This window comes from Schistocerca serialis, chromosome 3 (genome assembly GCF_023864345.2).
Source record: "Schistocerca serialis cubense isolate TAMUIC-IGC-003099 chromosome 3, iqSchSeri2.2, whole genome shotgun sequence".
Lineage (NCBI taxonomy): Eukaryota > Metazoa > Arthropoda > Insecta > Orthoptera > Acrididae > Schistocerca > Schistocerca serialis.
The window spans coordinates 573,805,123-573,817,275 of record NC_064640.1 but is presented as its reverse complement, the minus strand read 5'-3'; positions in this window follow the sequence as shown (position 1 = coordinate 573,817,275).

Genomic DNA, 12,153 nt, shown 5'->3' with positions numbered 1-12,153 from the left:
CCAGCTGCGGATGAATCATAAGTGCCATCACCTTGCAAACGCAGCTGGTAAGAGATGGGGCAGTAGCTAGAAGGAAGGTTTTCGTCCTTACCGGGCTTAGGTATGGGTATGACAGTGGTTTCATACCGACGTCCGGGAAATGTGCCCTCTGCCCACATGCGGTTGTACATGTGAAGCAGAAAGTGCTTGCCAGCAAGAGCGAGGTGCTGCAACATCTGAATGTGGGCAGCGTCTGGCCCTGGGGCGGAGGATCAGGATTAACAGAGCATGATCTAGCTCCCTCATAATAAAGGACGCATTCTAACACGATTCGGAGAAGAGAAGGGTATCGCCCGAGCCGCCTCCGCTCGTTAACGATTGATGAAGGCAGGGTGATAGTGAGAAGACCTCGAAATTTGCGCAAAATGGTGGCCCAAGGTGTTTGAGATAGCAATAGGGTCCACGATAACATCGTCTGCTAGTGTGAGGCCGGAAATTGGGAAATGGATGTTGGTCCCAGAGAGCAGCTGGAGGTTGGCCCCACATGACAGAGGAAGGGGTGGAACTGTTAGGAGAACTAGTGAATGAAATCCAGCTAGCTCGTTTGCTATCCCGAACACCGCGACACTTTGTACGCAACTATTTATAATGAATGCAGTTTGCCATCGTAGGATGGCGGTTAAATACGCGGAGATGACATCTGTGCGCAAATTGCATCGTGAGGTCAGCCGTTTGACGGTGCGTTTCGGGGCGGGCCCGCCCGCTGCCGGCGCGCCGTAGGGCACGGAAGCTCGCACTGGGGCGTATCGCTTTCCAGTCGGGTGTGCCGCGGCCGTCCTCACAGGGGAAGTGAAGCGTCTCTCATAGCCTCTCCTTCCCAAGTGGCTCTTTCCGCCTTCCCGTGGTGCCAGATGTTAAGCTTGGCGTTCTGCCTTGCGACAAAAGGGAGAGCTGCGACCCAACCCGATGCGAAAGCGAAGGGTGCGTGGCACAGGGGGAGCTGTGTCAAGGGACCGAACATCAGTCCCTTTCTGTTCGCAGGGCACAGACCAGCAGGTGCTCTGCATGCCGGCGACCTCGTTTGTCGGCGTGGGATCGCGGCGCGAGTCGGCAAGGGTGCTTCGCCGCGCCCCTGGGTAACCGGGGCGTGTTCTGCCAAACCCAGGAGGTGGTGACATCGCCTGGGCTAGGTTAGATGGGCCCAGACCGCCGAACGACTGGGGGGGACCGACCCACCACCTGAGTAGGAGTGGGTCCCTGGCCTTCAGGTGGAAACTCGGGCTAGTAGGCGGCGAAGGGCGAGGGGTGCATCCGCCTCTCCGGAGTGCGGGGTGCACTTGCCGAGGAGCGTCGAGTGAAATCGTCGACGACGAGGCCTTCGACGGGGACCAGTGCGCTGGCAACGGCGCGCTGAACCCTGCAGCTCAGGAGTGCCCTTGACCTAGGGGCGAGGTCGGTGGGCGAGCTGCAACAGTCCCCCCCCATGCCAGAGGAGCCGGTCCGGGGCAAGAGACGGGCTCCCAACCTTTTTTTCACTCGTTATCATCATGGCTGAACAGGAAACGAGTGATTCGAGTGCTATTTCGAGGGCAAGTATGTCTACTGTCCCTACCTCGCAGGAGGAAGTGGGACAAGATGAAAATGTTTATGACAGACATTGTCGTATAAGTCAAATTTTGGACTCTAGTATCAAGAATGGAAAAATAAGCCAGGCTGCAGTCACAGCAATTAAGAACGAGCTCGCTGCCTGGGCTATCGCAAACGCTAAGCTTGAGGGACGTCTTGAAGAGCTCGAAAAGGAGAATGCCAGACTAAGACAACAGCCAGTCAAGACATGGGCCGGAGTGGTGGCGCAACCTGCCACAAAAGCCCAAACAACTAAAGAAACTATTGCAAAGATCTCAAAAAAGCCAGACACGGCAGTCTTTTTAAGACCCCTGCCTGGCCAGACTATTAAAAAGGTACAGGAGATCTTCACAACAACAATTGACCCAGCAAGGGATAAAATAAAAATAAACAAAGTCAAGGCCACAAAAAATGTAGTAGTTGTAGATCTCGCAACAGAGGAAGACAGGGACAAAATACTAAATAACACCAAACTCAATAAGGCCATTAAATGTGAACCTCCCAAGAAAAGAAATCCTCTGGTAATATTGTATGACGTACCTGTGGCATTAACTGAAACTGATATATATGAAACGATGTACAATCAAAATTTTGAAGATATAGAATATGAAACATTCAGAAATGAATTCAAGTTGCGTTTTAAAACGGGACCTCGGGAACGCGATGTTGTCCATCATGTGGCCGAGGTCTCCGGCAAGATGTGGAGAAAACTTACCGCTATGGGGAGAATCTACATTGGTTTTCATGCAATAAATGTTAGGGACTATCTAGTAGTTCCCCGATGCCACAATTGTGGTGATTTAGATCACGTTCATAAGCATTGTGAAAGGAAGCCGGCCTGCTCCAGGTGTGGGGCTGAGGACCACACAAGGAAAAATTGCAATAAGAACGCAACCTGCATTCCTTGTACCAAAAGGGGAAGGAAACCATGCAATACCACTGGGAGGAACTGCCCAACGTACAGGATGCTAGAGCAGAGATTAATCTCTCGAATTGATTATGGCTGAGGCTACACCTGAACTCAGGAAGCCTAAAAGGAAATCCCCAAGCAAGAGGCTGAGGGACGCTCTGAGGGCAAACAAATTCAAAGAATTCTTACAGAAAATCACGCAACCACGATCCTTGGTGATAATAATGAAAGATGTTTGCGTACAGACAGACCCATGTGCAGAAGACGTTCCCTCTCCTCCTTGCTGGGGACCTGGGTCGAAACAAGAGCATTCTGGACCACACAGGCATCCTGTACTTGGGAGTTCACAATTACACAGTAAAGATGTAGTAACCACCAAAAATGTCCAGTATAATGAAGTGAGTAGCTCAAACTCATCCTCTGACTTACCATCCCGGGGTGTACTGGGAATTGATCCCCAACGAATATACCCCAACCTGGAGCATGCTCTGCAGCTATCAAGACTTGAGGAGCCGGCAATCCTCACAACTGCACTGAGACACGTGGTACGTGTTGGCCACGAGTATGGTAGAGATGTCACCTTTCCAGTAATGGAGGCAGTAGACAGAATCCACCTCAAGACAATGAATCTCCCCACCGACTTCGGAGCCCTGCGAGAACTGGTTAAAAAGGTCTTCGAAAGAAGAAATGAGAAGTTTGACTTGGATGAACTATATTGTCAATCAGTGATAACAAATGGCAGAGTAGCCCACGACTGGTCAAAAAAACTGGCCAGAATCACACGTTCATACCTACTACCCACGTGAGCCAACTAAACGTGGGTCAAATAAACACACACAATAGTAAACTAGTCTTGCAGGAACTGCGAAGGGTCGTGGAGGAGAAGAGTCTGGATGTACTCTGTTTAGAGGAACCGTACTCCCACGCGGGACGGATCCCATTCATGGCTGCAAATTGGCAAATTATACATTCTAATATAGAGCCTAAAGCTGCAGTTATAATCATTAATAGATCAATCAGAGCCACAGTCCTTGCGCAATTCTCAGGCGAACACTGCAATGTCGTGGAGCTTCAAACACCCACAGGAGTGATTTACATTTGCAACATATACTTTCAATATGGTAGAGGAATAGAGGAGTTTTTGGAGTTACTTACACAAGTTGCCACGGCATTGCGGGGACGCAGAATACTCGTAACGGCAGACATAAACGCAAAGTCCCCCCTGTGGTTCAGTGGCACGCACGACGATCGGGGGTTAAAAGCTGAGGAGACTATCATGGCACTGCAACTGGTGGTTGCCAACCAACAAGGGAACCCCCCCACCTATACTGGTGGAGGGGGAGAAGGCACAAATATTGACGTCACTTTAGTGACACCAAACCTGGCTACAAAGGTTGACAACTGGAGAGTATGGGACAAAGCAACCACCAGTGATCACAACTTAATCACATTCATCATTGGGGAAAGGGAGTGCCGCTGGGACATGGGGTGGGAGCTGCAGCTCAACTATAACAAGACCAACTGGGACCGTCTCGCGAGGGAGTGCAACATTCCGACATTGCTGGAGGGTGACGAAAACGTGGAAGAATGCGCCAAAGGACTGGTACAGGCGATCACCAGGGCGGTGCGAGCTGCTGTACCAACCAGGAGGAGAGCCGTAGCGGCCACCCCCACACCATGGTCGAACGAATTGGGACAGATGCGACAGGCTGTAAGGAGGGCAAGGAGGTACTACCAGCGGAGTGTCGTCTGGAGAGGAAAACATAGATGGTTGCAGATCTATCGAGAGAGCAAGGAACAATTCCAACAGGAGTTAAGGGCAGTAAGGCTCAGAAGTTGGGAGAATTACGTAAAAAGCCAACTGGCTACAGACCCATGGGGAGTCCCGTACAAACTTGTTCGAGAGAAATTAAGATCACCTATGGTGTTATCCACCGTCAGGGACGGGGACCGAATGACGGGCACGTGGCAGGAAACTGCTGAGGCCCTACTTCGGGTCCTGTTGCCTGACGATGTGGAGGAAAATGAAACAGAAGAACAAAAAAGAACAAGGACAGAAGATCAAAGGGACTACAACAACAACATCAGAATCTACCCCTTCTCTGAGGAGGAGGTTACTGCCCAGATCAGGGCCCTCAAAAGGGGAAAAGCTCCTGGTCCAGACGGCATCACTGCGGAAGTGGTGCAATTCCTTGCCCCCCCAGCTCGTAGCTCCTCTCACTAAGTTATACAACGAGTGTCTGAAACTCGGGAAATTCCCAGAAATATGGAAAAAAGCTAACATAATTATCATTAAAAAGAGTCCAGACAAAGATCCCACAGAAATTAAATCGTATAGACCTATCTGCTTGTTAGATGTACTGGGCAAACTTTTTGAGAGGCTACTGGCAGACAGACTGACAGCACACCGCATGCTGTGCGGGATGAGTGACAGGCAATTCGGCTTTCGGTCTGGGCGTTCTGCGTCTGACACAATCGCCCTGGCTGCCGAGGTCTGTGGCTCCACCCCGCACAAGTATGTCGTCGGCATCATGGTTGACATCAGTGGCGCCTTCGACAACCTGTGGTGGCCCTCACTCTTTTCCTGCTTGCGGGAGAAGAACTGCCCAGGGCCACTATATGGCTGTCTGAGGAGCTATTGTGCAGACAGGGAGGTCTGGCTATCGGCCCCTAGCGGCACAGTCAGAAAGACTGTTACCAAAGGATGTCCTCAAGGCTCTGTCCTAGGACCTCTCTTTTGGGACATTAATATGGAGCCATTACTTGAAGATCTAAAGAACTGTGACGATGTGCTAGAGGTCATAGCATACGCGGACGACCTCCTCCTGCTGGTCGGCGGCAGAAGCCGCGAGGATTTAGAGCCGAAAGTGGATAGAGCCATAACTATTCTCACATCGTGGTGCCATAGAAGCAAGATGACGACTGCACCCAACAAATCCACATACCTACTTCTCAAAGGCCAATTGGCCAGAAACCCCACAGTAAGAATAAACGGCATACCAGTCCTTCGGCGCCGCGAGGCCCGATACCTGGGTGTAATCATCGACGAGAGGTGGAACTTTGCAGCACATATAGACACCGTATCTCAGAAATCCCTGGTTTTATTAAACAATCTTATCGGAATTGGACACAAGCGGTTTCACCTTCCACCTGATCTAATAAAGTTATATCACAATAGCATATTAACCTCAATAGTAGGATATGGATCAGGAGTCTGGGCACACAGACTCACGAGGGTCATGCCTGCCATGGCCGTAAGAAGAGTGCAGCGAAACATGCTTTTACGTTCAGCAGGAGCCTATAGGACAACACCTGGGGGAGCGCTGTTAGTGCTAATGGGAATCTGTCCATTGGACATAAAAATTCGTGAACAGGCTGCCTGGTACTGGGTAAAGAAGGACAACAGAGACAAAATTAGGGAGATACTTGGGGTGTACGCAGGGGACAAATATACCATCAAAAAGAGAGGGATAGAACTGTGGCAAGAACAATGGAACAACGAGGATACAGGTCGCAGAACATACGAGTTGCTGCCGGATATAGAAGAAAGATTAAAACTGACGTTTTTCACGCCTACGAGAGGAATGCTGCACTTTCTTACTGGACATGGACCATACCCAACATACCTATGTAGGTTTGGGAAGCAGGCTACACCAGCGTGTGACTGTGGTGCAGTGCAAGGCACCCCAGAGCATGTAGTGTATGAGTGCCACCTCTTCGATGATGTAGCCCAAGAGCTAAGACAACAACTACCAAACAACAACACGTACCACTTACTAAGACACGACAACACCTTTGACACCTTAAACAAACTTACAAATGAGATCTCAAAAAAGATAATTAAGAACTTTTTAAGGGACAATCGCCACTAGAAACCAGCACTTCCACCGACTTTGACTAGTGTACCCTTCCTGTACCGCCGGGTAAGGACTGGCCAGCCGCTAGACGGCTGGAATCCGCCTTGTCCTGGACTAGGAGGGAGGGGGGCACAAAAATACCGGACTAAACGCACACCGATAATGACTAATATAATTAGAGTAGATCTAGAAGATAGGATAATATTGTAGAATAGACTGCAGCGACACCAAGTTAAGGGCCAGCCCAGTGCCAGGGGCATGCCCACTGGGATTAGCTCAGTGGGCCAGGCCGACAACAGTAGGTTTATAGTAGCACTGGCACACTTGTAATCGCTGCAGGTAGTACGTAGTTTCCTCGTAGATTAAGTAGTTAGAGCCTCATAGCGGTAGGATTAGAGTAAATAATAATAACAATAATACAAATACCTGTAGTGTAGAACTAATAGCTGCATTTTCCATGTATAATATTAGGACCCACTAATGTAGTCAGGTAGTGGGTTATCATGTATCATGTAATGGATTTAATAAAGAAGGTTTTTTTTTTTAAAAAAAAAAAAATTGCATCGTGGCGTGCTTCAGTCCACCAAGGGACTGGGACATGGTGCGGTGAAGAGGAAGTCCAAGGAATGGAAAGTTCTGGACCAGTAAGGAGAAATTTGAGATATTCCACCTGGTCATCAGAACTGGGGAAATCGTTTTCTTCGAAGGTCGCCAGGGAGGAGAAAATCTGATACTCTGCCGTAGTAAACTGTCATTTGCATGTGCATGTAGATGGGGTAGGAGTCAAACTGACAGCACACGGGAAACCATCGCTCTAGTAGTTGTAAAGGATGGTTGGTTGGTTGTTTGGGGTTTAAGGGACCAAACAGCAAGGTCATCAGTCCCTTGTTTCAAATGTGGTCCATTCCGCTAATGTGACATCTCAGGAAAGTCAGAACAATAAAAGGGAAAAGGCTAAAAACGTAAAAGGGCAGTCATGGTGTCAATGGTAAAAACAAACTGAAGGAAGTCAGCAAGAGAACGAACCCAACGCTATGCTGAAGCAGTATAGGCAAGACCACCTGTGACTTAAAAGGTGCAACCGCTAGAATGTAGAAGTAAGTATGGGAAAAGGAGACTAACCAATCCTTAAAAAAAAGGGGGGGGTAAAAACGGAGTAAAAGGGAAGAAAAGAGGATCTCTGTCATGGAGGTGAGTCGGGAATCTCCAAACACGGCTTACAGTGGGAGACACCCAAACACTCACCGCCCTGCCCCAACACCAGAAAGATTAAAAACCTTAAAACTGAGAATAAAAACCACTTTCCCGGAGGAAACCGAGAACCAGAGAGTCCATCCGGGAATCGTCAGCCAACATCAAAGGTAAAGTGTGGGGGAACCTGTACTTAGCACGCAGAGCCAAAAGAAGTGGGCATTCAACCAAAATGTGGGCTACTGACTGGAAGAGGCTCCACAACCACAAAGTGGGGGTGGCTCATCACGCAAAAGAAAACCATGGGTCAGCCTGGTATGGCCAATGCGGAGACGACACAGTGTGGTCGAGTCCTTCCGGGAGAGGCGAAAGGAAGAATGCCACGGGCCTGGTGTCACCTTAATCGCACGAAGTTTATTAGACAGGGAGTAGCCTCTCAAGAATTGGCCCATGACTGTGCGAAGTGGGATTTGATGTGAAGCCGTAAATCCGCTGCAGGAAGGATTACAGAAAACGGGGTAAGGAACTGCTCCCCCAGCCAAACAATCAGCAGGCTCATTACCCGGGATACCCACATGGCCAGGGACCCAAAGGAAGTCATTGGAACAAGAAGCACGTTGAATATCAGCGAGATGGTCATGGATGGCAGAGACCAAGGGATGGCGCGAAAAACACCGGTCAATAGCAAGAAGGCCACTCATCGAGTCCGTACATAACAAAACGCGGTTGTGTTGGGATTGTTCAATAAAGGTAAGGGCCTGGGAAATTGCCATCAATTCCGCAGTAAACACCCCACATGTAGGTGGCAGCAGATGACTTTCCGTTCCAACAGAGGACGTGAAGGCATACGCAACACGATCAGCAGATTTAGAGCCATCAGTGTAAAAAACAACAGCATCCCGAAACTCCCATAAAATTTGGCGGAAAAAGGAACGGAACACCATCGGGGGATGGAATCTCACGGACCGCGGCGGAGATCCATCCGAAGTCGAGGTCGAGGAACTAACCAAGGAGGGGTGGAGGGGAGGGAGCGAGGAAGACAGGACAAAGAAGGAAGCTGAAAATCACGGCAAAGAGACGCAAGGCGCAGCCCAACCGGTAAACCCGCCTGAGTGCGGGAGTCGGGTGGGCGACGTCCATGGTCTGGGAACAGGATAGAATAGGAAGGATGAGTGGGAGAGGAACGGATAGTGAGTGCATAAGACACCAGAAGCTGGGACCGCCGAACAGAAAGGGGGGAGGGGGGGATCCCAGCTTCAACCAGGAAACTATCAACAGGGCTAGTAGGGAAGGCACCGGTGGCCAAACGGATACCACGATGGTGGACTGGATCCAGCACGTGCAGTGTGGAAGGAGCAGCTGAACCATGAACTTGACAACCATAGTCCAAGCGAGACAGAATTAGAGCACGATTAAGACGGAGGAGGAGGGAATGGTCCGCACCCCAACAGGAGTGGGCAAGGAAGCGAAGGACCTTGAGTTTACGGAAACATCCTACCTTCAGGAGTCTGATATGGGGCAGCCAAGCGAGCTTATTGTCGAAAAGAAGACCCAGGAAACGAAACTGTGGGACCACAGGCAATCGTTGTGCAGCGAGATAGAGCTCTGGATCAGGATGGATCGTAGTACGGTGACAGAAGTGGACCACTCGCGATTTTAAAGGAGAGAATTGGAACCCATGTGAGAGGGTCCATGCAGAGGCACGCCACATAACTCCCTGGAGCTGCCGTTCTGCAGATGCCATCGAAGAGGAACTAACCCAAATGCAGAAATCATCCACATACAGGGCAGGGGCGACCAAAGGACCGACAGAGGCCACAAGTTCATCGATAGCAATGAGGAAAAGGACACTCAAGACAGAACCCTGTGGGATGCCCGTCTCCTGTGTCTGTGGAGAAATAAAAACAGTACCAACTCGAACTCTGAATGACCGATGGAAAAGGAACTGGCGGATAAAAAATTGGGAGTGGGCCCTGAAGACCCCACTGATGAAGGGTAAGTAAGATGTGATGGCGCCAGGCCGTGTCATATGCCTTGCGAAGGTCAAGAAGCACTGCAACCAAATGGCGGCGCTGGGAAAAAGCTGGCAAAACTGCGGATTCCAAGCGAAGTAAATGATCGATTGGAGACCGTCCCTCTTGAAAGCCACACTCGTAAGGAGACAATAGATCCCTAGATTCGATGACCCAATTGAGCTGGCGGGCTACCATCCGTTCAAGTAACTTACAAACAACATTGGTCAAACTAATTGGCCGATAGCTGTCAACAGATAGGGGGTTCTTACCAGGCTTAAGGACAGGAACCATGATGCTATCCCTCCACTGAGAAGGGAAGTCACCCTGGAGCCAGATACAGTTAAACACCCGAAGATGATGTTGCCATTGTGGAGCACTGAGATGTTGAAGCAGTTGGTTATGAATGGAGTCTGGGCCAGGGGCCGTATCATGAGAAGAAGATAGAGCAGGAAGAAATTCCCATTCAGTAAAAGGTTCGTTGTAAGATTGTGACTCACAAGGGGTAAAACATAAGGTGGAAGCTTCAGCCTGCTGTTTCTGGTGAAAGAAAGCAGCTGGATAGGAGGCTGATGCTGATGCCACTGCATGGGTCGTAAGATGTTCTGCAAGAACTAATGTGTCCATACAAAGGCCATCTGGGAGGTGAAGGCCTGGGAGGGTGGACTGCCGATGGCAACCTTGGAGAGAGCGAAGTGTAGCCCATACACGTGACGGGGGGACAGTAGAACCAAGGGAAGAAACGAATCGTTCCCAACATATCCGCTTGCTCTGTTTGATTCAATAACGGGCTTTAGCGTGGAGGCGTTTGAAGGTAGTAAGGCTGGCTACGAATGGGTGCCTCTAAGTGTTGCAAAGCTCGATGGCGATCACGGATGGCAATGGCAATAGCCATACTCCACCATGGGACTTGCCAGCTACGAAATGGTCCAGATGAGCGCGGGACAGCAAGGCTAGCAGCACGAACAATCGCGTGAGACACGTCACGTAGGACGTCATCAATACAACCCGACAAAGAGGGAGAAAACACGACCTGTGCAGTGTAGAGGCCAATCGGCGCGTTTGAAAGACCATCGGAGAGCGGGAAGGGAGCGAGATAATCAACGGGAAATGGTCACTATCACGAAGGTCGTCGTGTGGCGACCAGTGTAATGAAGGGGGGGGGGGAGAGGGAAAAGAAAGAGAAAGATCAATGGCAGAAAAGGTACCATGACCAGCACTGAAATGAGTAGGGGAGCCATCATTAAGAAGGCACAAGTCGTGGTCTGCAATAAACTGGTCTATGAGAAGACCTCATCTAGATGGAAAGGCACTGCCCCACAAGGGATGATGAGCATTAAAATCCCCAAGGAGGAGGAAGGGAGGAGGAAGTTGCTGAAGAAGGGCAGTTAAGGCAGCAGGTGTAAGAGTCCTGTCATGAGGGAGATAAAGATTGCAAACAGTGACCGCAGAGTCTAGGTGGACCCTAACAGAAACGACTTCCAATGTAGTTTGAAGAGGAATCCACGTGCTACCAATGTCTGTATGGACCAACGTACAAACGCCACCAGAAGCTCGCAGGGGTCCGACCCGATTTCGATAGAAAACACGGAACCCACGGAGGGTCGGTGAGTGAGCATCAGTAAAATGAGATTCATGGAGAACCACGCAAGCTGCAGAGTAAGACGAAAGAGGGGGTTTCAATTCCGGAAGGTGACGATAGTATCCATTACAATTCCATTGGAGAACCACAGAACGATGATTTAAATGGGGGCTGAACACGCTAAAGCCAGTCATACCACCAGGTCACCACCCATCACCGACAAGGGGGGGGGGGGGGCGACATTCATGAACGACAGGTCAGAATCCGGTTGTGAAGATGGGGATGGGACCTCTGGTGACACCAGAGGCTCTTTGTCCTGGGACTTATGTTTCTTCTTCTTTTCAGGCTGAGATCTAGGAGGACTGTGTGGCATAAAGGAGCCAGCTGCAGCAAGATCAGGAACAGAAAGAGACCAGGCGACCTGGGGGCCGACAGACAGCGGCTCTCGCGGTCGTCGCGCGGCAGCAGACCTTCGGCCTGCAAGGTGCTGGGAAGGGGCATCCTGGGAGAGGCGCCTTTGACTGGCAGACGCCAAAGGAGTGGGACAGTTCTCCGGCTGGGGAGGGTGAGCAGCGCCCAGAGGAGAAGGTGTGGGATCCGCAGGGGAGGGGGGGAGGAGAGGGGTCCAGGATGGGGTAAGGAAAGGGGTGAAGATGTAACCAAGGCGTAACTACACTCCTGGAAATGGAAAAAAGAACACATTGACACCGGTGTGTCAGACCCACCATACTTGCTCCGGACACTGCGAGAGGGCTGTACAAGCAATAATCACACGCACGGCACAGCGGACACACCAGGAACCGCGGTGTTGGCCGTCGAATGGCGCTAGCTGCGCAGCATTTGTGCACCGCCGCCGTCAGTGTCAGCCAGTTTGCCGTGGCATACGGAGCTCCATCGCAGTCTTTAACACTGGTAGCATGCCGCGACAGCGTGGACGTGAACCGTATGTGCAGTTGACGGACTTTGAGCGAGGGCGTATAGTGGGCATGCGGGAGG